Below are 12411 nucleotides of genomic sequence, written 5' to 3'. Positions count from 1 at the left end.
ATAAAAAACTAATAAAAAACTAATAAAATTTTCCTTTAAATTAAATATAATTAAAAACAACGATATGATATCAAAGAGATGGCTAGGAAAAATGATGACGAATAGTATTTGAAAAAATTGATTCTTGTTATCAGAGAAATAAAAAAATTTCATATCAGCCGATATGTATGCTATATTGTAATACGTATTGTATATTGTAATACGAATTGTAATATTATATGTTAGTATTATATATTAGTGCATTAGTACGTTAATAACGTTTTTCTCTGTTTTTCTCTCTTTTTCTCTTTTTATTATTGATTAATCAATTAATCGAATTGGACCACACATATATGTATATGTTGCATATATATATATATATATATATATATATATATATATATATGCAATGGGAAATATTCGTAGTTATACTAAACTAAATATACTCTTCGTACTTCATAGTTATACTAAACTAGATATACTCGTCCCAATTATCATTACATCGCATTTATCACAATTTCCAATAATTAATTAATTAATCAAACATATATTGATTAATCAATTAATCGAATTGGAGCACATATATATGTATATGTATACAATTAATGATAATTATAATAATAATATATATATATATATATATATATATGTATATATATATATATACATACATACATAGAAGTGACTATAATTCTGCTAATATTATAAATTAAATGGATAGACAACAAAAAAAATGCAAACAAAATTAAACTTACTTAATTAATTAAATTTTAGATAATTATGTTTGGATTTCGGATTGAGAAGAAATATAGCAATCATGATTGGAAATCATAATTATTTCATATAATTGATTGATAATAATCTAATATGTTATGTTCCATGTGTAATACATGATTAAACACTTCTTTATAAGTTATATTTATAGAAACTGTGATATATATATATATATATATATATATGTGTGTGTGTGTGTATATTATGTGTATATATGCATGTACGTATTGTACGTATGTTTATATATGTATAACTGTATGTATGTATGTAAATATTTTTTGTCCCGCCAATATGTATTTATATAAGCCAATATAATTAACTCTACTATTTAAATTTTTTAAAGTTTTAGTGCCAAAACACTTGATTAATCAACCAAATGTTTTGGCATTAAAATTTAAAAAAAATTCAAACAGTGGAATTAATCATTTTAGCATGTGGACGGAGCTCGTATATATATATATATATATATATATATATATATATATATATATACACATATATATTTTATATATTATAAAGATAGACACTTTATATATATTATATATTACAGATTAATTATTAATACATTTTCTTCATATATATTGAACTTATTATTTTAATAATATTTTATTTATATCTATTAATATATGTATAATAAACATATTAATACCTATTATTTTTATTATATTTGTTAGAGAGGTGAGATTTTACAATATGTACGCTTTCTTATTATAAAAATTTCATTTTTTATTACATATAATTTTATATAATTTATAAAAGGCATATTTTCTATCACATATAATTTTATTATATATATATAATTATATATATTTATAAAGTTTATCTATGAATCATTTAAAAGATAAAATCACTTAATATTAAATTTTTCAAATTAGAATATTTTGTATAAATAATATTTCTATTTATTAAATACTTTTGATTCGTGCTCTCTACATGTATTCTCAAAGGATATTTCTTGGATTGTGGAAAGAATATAAGGAAACATTTTTCAGCCACTTTAAATCACTTTAGTAGTAACTAGTTGGTTGTTGAAATGTAATTAGCTTAAGAAAAACTTCTCAGTTTTATTTCTCCATCTGAAACTTAACGAACAATCAAAAAATTTTAATAAGCAATTATTATTATTATTCCACCTTTTCACTGTGTCAAAAAAAATGAAAAAAATAGTGACGATATTTTTTGTTAAATAGTCATAGAAAGAACTAGAGAAGAAGAGATTATAAAAATGTTGAAAGATATGTAATTGATCCCATATAAATATTTCCTATATATAGTTATAATTTAAATAATAAAAATCAGCTCTTGAAAATGGATCTGTAATACATATATGTCGCGAAAAGTATAAATATATCTTATTATGATGCCTAAGAGAATGTATAACAAATTACATAAATTGGACCAAAAATGTCAATGAATATGTATATGTTATATAGATTATACGTATTAAAATATGTTTTTTTAATTTTTCGCGCATTATTTTATAACGATAGAATCTTTAAACAATATATTTTCGATTTCTCTTTTCCGAAAATAGGAAGGTCATTTATTGTAGTCTTTCTTCAAAATTGTTTATTTTTAAGATTAAGAACTTCAATAAAATTGTATTTTATTACATTTAAAATTAATTGAAAACAAAATGTATTTATTATAAATGTATTTATTATGTTTTGTCTTCTTGAAATTTACTTTATAAAATAGCGTAATATGTATATCTGATTAACAACTAATAGTTCAAAAATTTGATACATCTCAATATTGTTAGGGACATTGATTTTAAATCAACTATTAAAGAGTCGATTGTTAAAAAATAATGTGCAAGAGAGAGAAGATATTCAGTACATCACAATGTATATGAATTTGCCTTTTAGCTTGTTTCTAATGTATAATAGGCGATGAAAATATACAAAAAAAAACAAAAAAAATAACACAAAAAGAAATTTTAATTAAAACAGAGGACAAGATATTACTAAATTACATCGATATTTATTTGAATTATCAATAAAAGACGACGTATACATACAGTTTTCGATGCTATATAAAAAATTCAAAAGTCAACAGATTAATCTCGGAAGGATTATAAAAACCTGTGGTGAGATGGAAAGAAAAGAAACTGTTTATATCGTAACTTTTTAACAATACTAAACCAAGAGTAAAGAATCTATACCTGAAAATTTCTTTCTCTATAATACATAAGATTAAAACATATTTCAATTGCATCATTTTACTTAATATTTTTTAATTTATATGGTAAATATTTAATATCGTCTTTCACATAAATGCAATCTAATTTTATTATATATTTTCTATTCTTTTATAAGTGAAATATTATTCACATGTGTATCATCAGTTCAAAGACTCTTATACATTTACATCAATTAATCTTATTATATTATATTAAGTATAAAGTTAAATAAATCTTAATAAAACAATAAGTATAGATTGATTGTGAATTTTCAATTATCTGTGAAAAGACAAAACGTTAATCATTATATATAAAAAAGATAAGACGATAGAAATATTAATTTAATTAATTAAATATATATCTCCGCTTTTCTTTTGTGATCCAAAAGCCTAAGGAAAATATGTTAAGAAGATATAAAAAATAATAAAATATCTTAAATTCACAAACTATCTCTGAAAGAATTATATTATTTTACATTATATATTTTTATTCCAATCAATATTCACAATATTTCAAATAAAAAATGAAAGTATCTACTTAAACAAACATGTCTTACAGAATAAATTGAATTCACGGATATATTAGACATAACTATAACTGGAAATAACTCATTTACTCTATTATACTATTCTCTACTGATTAACGTTACCTGTTGACATCTCATATGATTTCTTCTGCGACCTCTTGTTTCAACCGAACTGACGAGCTAGAGATAATTCGAAAACAGCAGAACACATAAATTAACACATCAAAATGATTATACATAAACGATAGGAATACATTTTATGAATTTTTCAAAAACCGTGTATCGCTCTGCGATATTTCGGATATTTCACTAAATAATTGTCGAACACCGAAAAGAACAGATTTATACAAGGAAGGATTCAAACTAGCAGGAGACACGTAGATGTGTACATGACTTCGCACGCCGATCTAATAACGCTTGACCTTCCTATGTGTATTGCTTATATATGTTCGATTAGGACGAACACATGCGTAGGCACGAAGACGTTCCAATTTAATACAAAGTCGAAAATTCAAAATTATTTGTCAGCATATTTAAAGAAACTTAACGTATATTTTTCATTATTTAATGCGATGCGAATTAACTTTATCGATATAAGAAATATAAAATCATATTTCATAATATAAGAAATAATAAAATATAAGAAAATATAAGAATTATAAGAAATATAAAATCACACCTGAAGAAAAAAGAACAGTATTTTTTAAGAAGGTTCGTCTATTCTATACAAGGACCTGGAAAATTTAAACATCTCAGAATTATTTTTATAGTTATATTTTAAAATGCGTATTTTAGGTATAAGAAATTAAGTTTTAAATTAAAAAACTATCTTTCAAGCGTACAAAGTTTCTGAAAGTAAACGTATAAATATATAAGATTGATTATATTATGTACAATCTAAGTACCAAAGTTTTCCAATGTGTTCTAGAACAGATTCGGCGATCTCAGTGAGCAAACAATGTATTAGACTCATATCGCATATTAAATACATATAAATCACAAATCGACAAAAATATCTTGATTAAAAAATTAGAGAGGTAAATAGCTAACGTCTTAGGCAATACGCAGCAGTGCTAGCTCAATCGCGTGTGCCATGCTCATGTGGTTTATACTAAGTCCGAGCTAGACACATACATAAATAAGTCACGTACTAAACTCGCAACGTATTAGTTAAAATAACAATACATACTGAGGCAAGCATATTTTCTTTTGTAAAACTTCACAACTTTTAATTTAGATTATTATTAATTTTGTTAAATAAATAGAAAATAATTAAATAAACATTCTATAAAATTATTTCAAATTCTAGTGTTATAAATATGTTAATTTAAAATCCATTAACGACATTTAGAATTAATCGCTTGATTTTTCATTATTGTTTCCTATGATGCAAAGTAATAAAAGTACAGAAATATTTGAAGAAAAGCGGTATCTTTTACTTATCTATTAGCCTTTGAAAAGAATTATAATCTAAAATGTTCTAAAAATTACTGTCGAGAAATTAAATATTAAAAAGATAATTTTACGAAACTAAATTTTAAATAAAAATTATTTCGACAGCATCAGATTTTTTCAAACACTTAAATATGTAAAATTGATATTTAATGATAATATATTCAATAATAAAATTTAATAACTTGTGAAAACGTTACGACTTTTAATTGCATTTCTTTTGAAAAAAACATATGTCTATCTTTTACTACAAAGATATTATCTCTATATAAAAAAATTATTTTTAATATCTTATCTATTTGAAATTAAATTACTTTGACAGTAAAAAAATAACTATATAATAAATGACATAAATACAAAATATTGCAGATTTTATGGATAAATTCTAAAGAAATATAAAAATATCCAAGGAAAAATTTTCTTAATTTTAAATATTTCTATATGTTCTCGGAATTTGTTCATTAAAACAGAAAACATTCTTGATAGTAAAATTAATAAACTATACATAAATAAGAGAGAAATGATAAACAAGAATATATTAATCTAAGAAAAACTTTTTCATGAAATTCATTTTCCTCATCAAGTGTTTACGATATCAAGATAGACAATGTAGTGACTAGATATCAAGTTAGACAATATAGTAATTAGAATTAGTATATACTAACTACAATTATCGCACAGAATACATCGACGTAAGTAAATTATTTCAAGAAGACAATGGTTGCAGATAGTACACAAGATAAGGGAAACATTTAATTATATAATGCACAATTAACACACTGCGAAATCATCTTCGTGTTTTATATCCAAATAAATTGTCGTATAATACTTCATGAAATGCATGATATCCGAGATCAGACAAGACACAACAGATCAGACTATAATCAATGATATATAATTGAAGGCAGCAGCTGTATAATCAACATTTCCCCTACCTCCAGTATTCCTTGTGATAAGAGATTTTACGGAATATCTGTTTCTGTATGCGCTCAAATGGCGTAAAGTCCAAGTCGTTTCACAATCATTTCGGAAATTGAAAAGAATTTATTATTTACTGTAAACATATTTATGGAAATTTTCCTTCATACAAAAGATAGATGTATTAAATCGAGAATATATCTATGAAACTGAATATCTATTTTCTTTTTTAAATTGAATATTAATTTTAAAATATAAAATTCGATATATCGTATTTTTCTCTTTGATTGTGTTTGGTAACATAATTAAAATAAACAAATATAAGAATAATCGCGTAATGCAATGATAGAATTAACGTTTCATACTTCACGATTGCAATCAATACTAATGCAATTATAATAATGCAATTATAATTAATATCAATGATAATTAATTATCAATGATAATTAATTATCAATGATAATTAAATTATCTACTACAAATGAGATTCACATAATAAGAACTACGCGCGCGCGCGCACGCGCACACACACACACACACACACACACACACACACACACACACATGTATTTTCTAGGAATACATATTCATAGACAAATTATATAGATATTATATTAACATTTCGTTTAATATATTTTCCATCCATTAAAAATAACATGTACGATAACGTAAACAGCTGATCGTGCGACTCTTAGCATAAACTTTAATGCAAAAGCCTCGTAAACGTAAAACATTATAAGAATAGCGTATAGTTTACGTCATTATTATGAACGCAGAACTATTTATACTATAAAAACTTTTTATACTTTAAAGCTAATAATCTAAAATGACTTTAAAATTTGTACATGTTTTCACGATTAAAAGACAATTATTTTTGGAATAAATATACATATAAATTTAAATATACATCTTGTCCGTCTGAATTAATATTATTTAATATAAAGTAGGATTTTTTCTCTACACTTATTTCAACATTATTTTCATTATTTTCTAACGATGTATCCGTTGCTAAAAACATTCTTTAACCGAAATACAGAGTAAAGCATACATTACTATCATTTTCTCTTTGTAACCTTGTAATCTTTCAATATTTTTATAACATTTCACACTTTCTTCAAGAATTTCTTATATAATAAGATGATTGAAACTCTTTCTCCTCATTTTTTTCACGTATCACTTGATGTTTTCGACTCAGTGAAAAAGTATTCTATTAGCAATTATTAAGCATTTAATATACAAAAATTGAACATGAAAATGAAAAACTCACCTTTGTATTGTGCGGTTTAAAATGAAAAGAACCGCATATAAGTTATTCTGATATGAGTGGTTTGTATGACAATTTACGAGTCATCTATAAATTAAAAGTATTTTTTAGGTTGGAATTTAAAGAAAATTAGATTTCTATCATTTATATCCTATCTTATTTATATTCCTTATTTATATTCTATCATTTATATACATATTACATGTCTATTGTTTATAAATCGATCATACAAGTTAAAAGAGAATAATCAATATATTTTATATATATAAATGAAACGAACCTATATATTGATAGTCGTAATCTATCAAGTTAAAAACTAGTAAAATTAGTTTAGTCTGTATTTTTGTGAGAAAAAATTATTTTTGTGGCTGATGAAATGTGGTTACAAATAAATGCAGCCAACATTCATAAAAATGTTAACCAAGGAAATTGAAGGATATATATACATATATATATATACATATATATATATATATGTACATATATATATATATATATATATATATATATGTAAAATCATAATAATGATCAAGATTAATGCCAGTACTCATAGTCTTTATTTCTTCATTCTTAAGAAGAGACCGTCTTAAGAAAAGACATTTTTTTACAGAATAAAAATCCTATAGGGATACCCTAAGTGGTAACCATCTATCATTAAGATATTCTTAAATATAAGAACGGCAGATGAATGGAATAGTCTAAGACAGGATAAATATCTGGATGAATTGAAAATAAATAAGAAATTAGATCATAAAATGCATCTAAACTATCTAAAATTATGTTATACATTTACATTAATTAATAAGAGATACGGTTTATACACATTCAAATAGGAAAAGGCAATTTCTATCTAATTTCATATAAGAAAGCATGAAAGCAAAACAACAATCATGTTCTTTTTCCGATAAGTAAAAATGTGAAAAGTTACATGATTTTTGCTTTGATTCGCAAAATACATATTATGAATACATTATTTATTAAATATGCATATTAATATAATTATTTAATTATTTAATTATTGTTTAAAAAGATTTGTTTTCGATCTTGTTTTTTCACAAATATTTTTTATAATGTATTTATAATTTTTGAAAAAAAATCTTTACGGAAGACTTAAATTTTAATGCTGTATAAAACTATATATATTTATTATATTATATTTGTTATATTTATTATTATAGCTATATTATAACTAAATTATAGCTCTATTTATGTATTTTACACGTTCATATATATAACCTTTTTTTAAACTTTCAATTTTTTTTAAATTCTATTTTTTAAAACTTTTTAACTTTTTTTAATATTTTCTAACTTTTAAATTTTTTTTATATTTTTTTATATTTTAAGACACACACACAAATGAATAAATACATAAAATAAAAATAAATAAATAAAATAAAATCTCATTCTTTCATGCACACTCTGTTATGCACTTTCTTATGTTATCGCATAAAATATGAATAACATAATTGTAATGCATAATATAATATTACACATAACATATTTACAGTATACAAAATATGTTTTCTGTACTTGCCCCTTTTTATAATAAAAAACTAATTTTTAATTTCAAAATATCAGATAAGTATTTATTGTCTGCTAATGAAATTTTATAAAATTTTCCTTTAAATTAAAAAAATTAATTAAAATTAAATATAATAAAAAAAACGATATCAAGGGGATGGCTAGAAAAAATGATGACGAATAGTATTTGAAAAAGTTGATTCTTGTCAAAGAAATAAAAAAATCCCATATCAGCCTATATGTATACTATACTGTAATACGTATAATATTAACTATATTGCATGTTAGAATGTTAGTATGTTAATATATTTTTTTTGTAGGTTACTATAATCACGTGAATAAAAAAGAACATATAAAAGAACACCATATTCTAATAAAATTAATTTGCAGGCTATAAAAAATATGTGAAATTTACACAAGATATTGTGTACGAAAGGAATAAAATGTGCCGATTCTTAAAATACTTTTTTATATTGACTCATTTCCTTTTTTCTCGTGAATCATTTTCTATTACAAATCGCATAATTAAAACAAATGATATGTATTTATTATATGTATGTATATATTTTTTTTCTTGTGTTTAATTATTTTATTTATTTTTGCTATATCTAGTTCCAAAAATGTGAGCCAAGTGGGAAAAAGCCGGTCCTCATATTTAATCATTATGAAAAAATATCTTAGAAACAACCGAAATCTCTTATTAATTGAACGTTTTATTGTAATTGTCTAATTGCCTTCTATGTCCCAAGCCTCTTTATTATAAAGAAGCCAAAGAGACTTCAAAAGTATATTAAAAAATTATAAACAATAATTCTTGAGAATAATATAGAAGATTAAAAGTAAGATGAAAGGTTTCACAAGCATTTCTAGATAAAAAATTTTTAAATTTTAAAAAAGAGTAAATAAACTATTTGTTTTTTCTTTCTCCCTCTCTCTCTCTCTCTCTCTTAGATGAACTGAACAGAAAGAAAAAGTTTGAAAAATAAACAAAATATTATCGAAAGTTTGAAACTTTTACAATAATAAAAGCGTTTCTTGATATGATGTATCCAAAGTTTGCCTTACTGAACTATCCTGAACTTTAAATTATTTTATGATATATTTACATACGTCTACGATAACTTTTTTTATTTTTTTTTTAATTTTAATTTTAATTTTTTTTTTCAATTCTTTTTCTTTGTTTTTTTGCTCTAATTTTCTTTCTTTCTCTTTTTATTATTGATTAATCAATTAATTGAATTGGAGCACATACATATGTATATATATATATATATATATGTTGCATATATATATATATATATATATATATATATATTATATGCAATAGGAAATATTCGTAGTTGTCAAAATTATCACAATTTCAATTAATTAATTAATCAAACATTACGTATATACTTGCGTACGTACAAATATGTATATAAATGTGCACATACATATGTATATGTATGTACACATATATAGTTATATATGTATATATATGTATACAGTTAATAATAATAATAATAATAATAATATATATATATATATATATATATATATATACATACATAAAAGTGAATATAGTTCTGCTATTATGATATAATTGGATAGACAACAAAAAAATGCAAACAAAATTAAACTTACTTAATTAATTAAATTTTAGATAATTATGTTTGGATTTCGGATGAGAAGAAATATAACAATCATGGTTGGAAATCATAATTATTTCATATAATTGAGTGATAATAATTTAATATGTTATGTTCCATGTATAATACATGATTAAACACTTCTTTATAAGTTATATTTATAGGAACTGTGATACATATATATATATAATGTGTATGTATGCATGTATGTGTATGTACGTATTGTACGTATGTTTATATATGTATAACTGTATGTATGTATGTAAATATTTTTTGTACGTATATAAGCCAAAGTGATTAACTCCACTTTTTGAATTTTTTAAAGTTTTAGTGCCAAAACACTTAATTGATCAATCAAATGTTTTGGCACTAAAATTTAAAAAGTTCAAAAAGTGGAATTAATCATTTTAGCATGTATACGGAGCTCATATATATATATGTATATATATATATATATATATATATTTTATATATTATGAAGTATAGACACTTTTTATAATTATACATTACAGATTAATTATTAATACATTTTCTTCATATATATTTTACTTATTTTACTTATATTTTACTTATTTACTTTATTCCATTAATATTTTATTTATATCGATTAATATATGTGTAATGTATAATATAATATATGTGTAGCATATTAATATCTATTAATATATTTATTATATTTATTAGAAAGGCGAGATTTTACAATATGTGCGCTTTCTTATTATAAAAATTTCATTTTCTATTACATATAATTTTGTATATTTTATAGAAGGCATATTTCCTATCACATATAATTTTAAATATTTATAAAGTTTATCTATGAATAATTTAAAAGATGAAATCACTTAATATTAAGTTTTTAAAATTAGAATATTTTCTATAAATAATATTTCTATTTATTAAATACTTTTGATTCGTACTTTCTATATGTATTCTCAAAAGATATTTCTTGGATTATGGGAAGGATGTAAGAAAACATTTTTCAGCCACTTTAAAACACTTTAGTTGGTACTTAACTAGTTGATTATTTGTTGTAGAAAAGTAATTAGCTGAAGAAAAACTTCTCAGTCTTTTATTTCTCCATCTGAAACTTAACGAACAATCAAAAAATTTTAATACGCAATTATTATTATTATTATTCCACCTTTTCACTGTGTCAAAAAAAATGAAAAAAATAGTGACGATATTTTTTGTTAAATAGTCATAGAAAGAACTAGAGAAGAAGAGATTATAAAAATGTTGAAAGATATGTAATTGATCCCATATAAATATCTTCTATATATAATTATAATTTAAATAATAAAAATCAACTCTTGAAAATGGATCTGTAATACATATATGTCGTGAAAAGAATAAATACATCTTATTATGATGCCTAAGAGAATGTATTACAAATTACATAAATTGGATCAAAAGTGTCAATGAATATGTATATGTTGTATTTATATAGATTATACGTATTAAAATATGTTTTTTTAATTTTTCGCGCATTATTTTATAACAATAGAGTCTTTCATCAATATCGATTTCTCTTTACCAGAAATAGGAAGGTTAGTTATTGTAATCTTTCTTCAAAATTGTTTATTTTTATGACTAACTTCAATAAAACTGTATTTTATTACATTTAAAATTAATTGAAAACAAAATGTATTTATGTTTTGTCTTTATGAAATTTACTTTATAAAATAGCGTAATATGTATATCTTTTTCACAATTAATAGTTCAAAAATGATTGATACATCTTGATATTGTTAGAAGGAACATTGATTTTAAATCAATTGTTAAAGAGTCGATTGTTAAAAAATAATGTGCAAGAAAGATATTCAGTACATCACAATAACAAATGTATATGAATTTGCCTCTTAGCTTGTTAAATGTAATAGGCGATGAAAATATACAAAAAAAATAATACAAAAAGAAATTTTAATTAAAACAGAGGACAAGATATTACTAAACTACATCGATATTTATTTGAATTATCAATAGAAGACGACATACACATACGATTTTCGATGCTATATAAAAAATCAACAGATTAACCTCGGAGAGATTATAAAAACCTGTGGTGAGCTGGAAAGAAAGAAAACTGTTTATATCGTAGCTTTTTTAAAAATATTAAACCAAGCGCAAAGAATCTATACCTGAAAATTTCTTTCTCGATAATACATAA

The 12411-nt window shown here is 22.4% G+C and overlaps 1 long non-coding RNA gene across 1 annotated transcript; it reads right to left on the bottom strand.

Annotated features, from left to right (window-relative positions):
- Nucleotides 1–1672: 1672 nt before the first annotated feature.
- Nucleotides 1673–11315, bottom strand: LOC112639399. The gene is made up of 3 exons (XR_003123498.1): nucleotides 11259–11315; nucleotides 7099–7182; nucleotides 1673–1835 (listed from the first exon to the last, which is right to left on the bottom strand). It is a non-coding gene; the product is annotated as an uncharacterized LOC112639399 (long non-coding RNA).
- Between the last annotated feature and the right edge of the window lie 1096 nt (nucleotides 11316–12411).

The sequence above is a fragment of the Camponotus floridanus genome, unplaced genomic scaffold, assembly GCF_003227725.1.
Source record: "Camponotus floridanus strain SB8 unplaced genomic scaffold, Cflo_v7.5 scaffold62, whole genome shotgun sequence".
Classification (NCBI taxonomy): domain Eukaryota; kingdom Metazoa; phylum Arthropoda; class Insecta; order Hymenoptera; family Formicidae; genus Camponotus; species Camponotus floridanus.
Note: the sequence above shows the minus strand (reverse complement) of the source record. Positions and strands in the feature narration are given on the sequence as shown.